Here is a 5,727-nt window from a genome sequence, read left to right on the forward strand (position 1 = left end):
ACCAACTAAAAGCATGCATGGGCTGGACTAGGCCCTCTACACATTTGTAGATGTGCAGCTTGGTCTTCATTTGGATCAGCTAACAATTGGAGTGGATGGTGGTGGAGGGGTCTGTCTTTGACTGTGTTGCCTACCATCGGATCCCTTATCCCTAGCTGCATTGCCTTGTCTGGCTTCAGTGGGAATGGATGGGCTGAGACTTGATGTGCCAGAGTAGAGTTGGATCCCAAGGCTATCTTTCCCTTCTCTGAGGAGAAGGTGAGAGGGTAATGCGGCAGGGGGCTTGTGAGGGTGGTATTGGCATGAGAGGAAGAAGAAAGGGCTGCAATGGGAATGTAAAATGTCTAAATAAATAATCTAATGGGAAAAAATAAAAGAAAATGAAACAAAACAACAATAAATAAATTGTAATAATTTTTTTTAGTACTGTTACAGGTATGCTAATAATATATAGTAGCATTTTATTTATAAATTTGTGACCTTTTCAGAAAACCATCCATTACATTTAGCAAATAAGTAATTAATGGAAATTATTTTAACATGTATTTTGTTCAACTGTGGCATTTAGACTTTTTAGGATAATTACTTTCTACAGTGAATTTTCTAATGTGCAATTAAGGGATTTAAATTGTTTTTCAGCCTTAACTGAAATAATAACTCCTTACACCTATGGCAGTTGTTATTAAATAATATACCAAAATTAGACTCTAGTTGGGCTCATATTGCAGTACTTGGGTTTCTCTAGGGAAAGTATTTGTTTTGGTCTTCTTCAAATGATTGTCTAACAGATGTGAAGCAAGATGTTAGAACATAGAGTTGGGGAGGAAAGGTATGTTGCTGAATTTCTCATCATTTGGGAAATTGTATGTGTTGTGTTGTACTGTTCCAAATTGTATAAAAGTTCCAATATCAAAACACTCCACCCTGCAGGGAAGCTTTAACACATAGGGTAACAACTCAAAATAGCTTCAGGAAGTCACTGAAACTTACCAGATTCTCTAGGCCACTTTTTCCCAAAGAGTAAACAAGCCAAGCTTTTGGAAGTCACTCTCAGATAAACTGATTCTGAAAGGTGACCAGCTTCCTGGAAGAAGTATAGTCCAGCTGAGTCTCTTGGAAGTTACACTCATGAACCTATTGTCCTGGTCACTGACCATCTATTAATTTCCCATCTTAAACCCAAGGTTAGAAATCATATTCTAAGGAACGCTCTTTCTTGATAGAAGTCTTACCAAATAAACTGAAAACACTTTTTATTTAAATAAGAGCTACTCTAAATCATGACAGTATAATATTCTTTTAACTTCATTTTTTTTTTGAACTTTGGTAGCATTTGGCCCAGGTACAAATTCTAGGTAGCCTTGGAAAAAGGCCTGCCAAAGAGGTTAGAATGTGCATCATGTTGACAGATGGTAGGGAGGACACTTTTTAATTATTGGAATCATGGAGCTAATGAATAGAATACGCATAAGTAGAAGCTCATCGCAACCAGTCCTCTCATTTGGAGAGCTGTGGATATATTTATGGCATGGGCAAAGCTATGAAGTGTGAACAGCATCAAGGGATGATAGTAATCCAAGCGAAGTCTTCTTTTGTAAATATAAATATATGTATATGTTTGGTTTTGGTGTGATTTCTGAAGGTGACATTTATTCTAGGAACATCAAAATAGTCTTTAAAGACTTTTTCTCACAAAAGAAAATTCTTAAGAACTTGCACTTTTCCTTTCTAAGAAAAAAATACTTTCAGCAATTTCCATGTTGAATTGCTGAGTGCAGGAATGACCTCTTTTTATTATGCATTAACTCTAATATCACAAATTTCCTGCTGATTTGGTGATTTGGCTATTGCTATGATTTTCACCCAAAACAGTGATTATTATATTCTGTATTGCTTCTTTCTTTCTATTATTGGAAGCCCCACTTTTGTTACACATAGAAAAGAGCAGAGTTTGGGAGTGACTAACCTTTGAGTTTGGTGCTTAGAAAAGCTGGGGATATTTCAAAGACAAAAGCACAGGGACTTATCTTTCCAATAGTTCCCAAGGTCATGCCCCCCTCCAAGCTAGCAACCTTTTCTGTTTCAGAGTCAGTCATAGCTTCTCATTTTGCAAAAATAATCCTTTTAAAGATCACAAAAACCCAGGGATTTTCACAGAGGAATTCTCAAGGGAACACAGATCAGGACGGGAAAGAAAGTTGGCATCTGAGTTCTAGGCTTGGATTCTGGCTTCTGGTCCTTATCACTTACACTCTGGGACAGATGCTAACACCAATGAGCTGCACACAGTTTGAATTTCTACCATGAGAATAATAGGTAGTAAGAAAATATGTTTAAAAACTGAATATGTAAAGGCAGAACACAAAAATGGTAAACTTTTACTATTGTGTTTTTAGATCATTCTTGTCTTTTGTTTATGCAATTTTTCTTTTCAAATTTTATATGATCTCCACTCTACTCATTGGGGTTAGGTGGTGCAGTATTGTGACACACATATATTCCTTGTGAAATGATTACCTGAGTCAGGCTACTTCATATACCTATCTTAGTACATAGTTTATTGGTGGATCTCTGTAGTAAGAGTACCTAAAATCTACTCTTACAGTGGATTTCCACACACAGAACAACATTATGAAGTTCATCATGTATAAACATTAGCTCATATATGACCACAACTACATGCCCTTTAGACAATACCTCCCTATTACTCTGTCCGGTTTCTGGTTATAAATGCTGACCTCTGTGTTTATTCAATTTCTTGTAAGACAACATTTTTGACTGTTGGTTAACAGACGGCCAATATACTGAGCTTAAGTGGCCATTGGAGGCTCTATGCTCCAAACAGGATATCTGTATCATTCTTTCCCTGGCCCATGGAAAAAGAGAGATGGAAAGAATGTAATAGCAGGAAGATTGGGAGGGGGATTGTTTTGAAAAGTTGTCTTCTGGATATGCTGTATCAATTGCAACAACCATCTTACAGAATCTTACCCATCTAAGACCTTTGTAACATTCTATCATTGGAGGAGAGGGCTTTATGAGGCTTTACCTCTCCTTGAGGAGAAGTAATGCTAGATGTGGGGGAGGATCTCATTTTATTCAGTGACGTAACCACTGGTAAATTGCCCATGTTTATATAAACAATCTTAATTAAATTAATGGGTGTCTTAGGGTTTTACTGCGGAGAACAGACACCATTACTAAGGCAAGTCTTATAAAGGACAACATTTAAGTAGGGATGGCTTACAGGTTCAGAGGTTCTGTCCAGTCTTATCAAGGTGGGAACATGGTAGCATCCAGGCAGGCATGGGGCAGGAGGAGCTGAGAGTTCTACATCTTCATCTGAAGGCTGCTAGCAGAATACTGACTTCCAGGCAGCTAGGATGAGGGTCTTAAGCCCATGCCCACTGTTACACACCTATTCCAATAAGGCCATACGTCCAAATAGTGCCACTCCCTGGGCTAAGCATATTCAAACCACGACAATATGAGATAAATATGATTGCAATAGGTTGTATTAAAAACTAGGGCTGGAGACATATCTCAGTGGTTAAGAACACTAACTTCTCTTCCTGAGGACCAGGGTTGGATTCTCTGTACCACAAGCAGCTCAGAACTCCAAGTCCAGGGAATCAGATACATTCTGGTCTCTATGGACACCAGGTATGCATTCTGTACACTGTCATATGTGAAGAGAAACATCTCTTTATATTAAATATATTTTCAGTTGAATATTAAAAATAGATGCCACTCATAAGAAACAGCATATATTTTCCTTCTGTCTCTCGCTAATTTCTGTTAAGTTGATGATTTTCAGATTCCTCCAAGTTGGTGCAAATGGCTGAATTTCTTTCTTTTTATGGGAAAATTTTATTAGGTTGTGTAAATGTACCATGTGTTACTTACATACTCATCAACTGATGAGCACTTAGGTAGCTTTACTATTGTGAGTAGAGCCACAGTGAAGATGGCAGAGCAGAAAGGAGGGGTGATGGTGGCCACTGTCTTACAAGTGGCTGTGGTGATATTTTGAAAGTAATGGACTGTGAAGCTCTCACCATAGGCCTGCTGCTAGGGTCACCCCCAGCCAGTTATAGTTAATATACATCATCATGACCAGTATATTCTTGTTTTACACATCTGTTCCCCATTTGTGTGCTCTGCTATTTGATAGCAAGTATGTTATGTCACTTAAAAGAATGTGTGGATCCTTTTTTGGTTAAGTAAGTCATTTTAACAGCTAACGGTAGAGTTTATGTATCCTGGTGTTCTAAGTGAGAGGTCTTCTCTAGGAGAAATCTGTTAATTCCCACCAATGATGAGATTATCCAAGCCTCATGGCAGTGTTCCAAGCACCATGTTATTCAAGATGTGCAGTCTTCCAGCCATGCAGGAGATGGGGATGGCAGAAGGATGGTGCCTGGAGTTTAATTGTTTTATACCCTCATTTAAATGCAAAGTGAGTTTCCAAGAGAGACACCCCTTCATGTGAACAAAGGGCAGAATTCTCTGACAAAGTAAATGCTGAAATCACTACCCTCTGAAATCTGTGCAGCCTCCAAGATTGATTCTGCCCTTTCAGCTGCAGCTGCCTTTTCAAAAGCAGAAGAGCCATAAAGTACCCCCTGGTCACAGTATCACCCGCAGTCTCCTCCAGTGCCTGTCAATGCAGTCAAGTTGTCTTTAGAGCCCAGGCACACGGCAAGTAAACCAGACTGTACTTTGAGGCAAGTTTGGAATTTTTTAAATGCTTGTATACACAATACAATCACGGGGTTATGTAGTTTGGCTATAAATCTGTACTACCATGAAACCAGCCTGTGTTAGAAATTCAAAATTTTGCATTTTAATGCTACCCAGTTTTTTTCTGGTGTGTTTGTGTGTATTCATATACACATATGTAAATAAAAACATAGGCATATTGGTATCTTTATTTTTTTTTTGTTTGCTTTGGATATTTTCAACACAGGGTATCATGAAATGCAGGCTAACCTCAAAGGTTTTATATAATTGATGATACCCTTCAACTCCTGATCTTTCTGCCTCTACCTCCTAAGTATTGTAGATGTGTGCAGCCATTCCCAGTGTCTTAGTCAGGGTTTCTATTCCTGCACAAACATCATGACCAAGAAGCAAGTTGGGGAGGAAAAGGTTTATTCAGCTTACTTCCACATTGCTGTTGATCACTAGAGGAAGTCAGGACTGGAACTCAAGCAGGTCAGGAAGCAGGAGCTGATGCAGAGGCCATGGAGAGATATTCCTTACTGGCTTGCTTCCCCTGGCTTGCTCAGCCTGCTCTCTTATAGAACCTAAGATTTCCAGCCCAGGGATGGCACCACCCATAAGGGGCCCTACCCCCTTGATCACTAATGGAGAAAAAGCCCCACAGCTGGATCTCATAGAGGCACTTCCCCAACTGAAGCTCCCTTCTCTGTGATAACTCCAGCCTGTGTCAAGTTGACACACAAAACCAGTCAGTACACCCAGATAACCAATACAATGATTTCTATAACATACTTAACCATCATCTGTGCTCTGGATCTAGGTTTCTAAGGTGCCACTCAGTGGGAACATGGGGATGTATGCAATGTGCATCTCACCTCCCAGCACACATGCCTATCAACGTTATTACATAAATTCAGCGTTTTCCTTTAATGCATTTGTTCATTAATAAGGAACTCCCTCATTTCTTCTTGGATTTACTTATGCGTGCATATACTTCTGTTA

Source organism: Mastomys coucha, unplaced genomic scaffold (assembly GCF_008632895.1).
Source record: "Mastomys coucha isolate ucsf_1 unplaced genomic scaffold, UCSF_Mcou_1 pScaffold13, whole genome shotgun sequence".
NCBI lineage: Eukaryota > Metazoa > Chordata > Mammalia > Rodentia > Muridae > Mastomys > Mastomys coucha.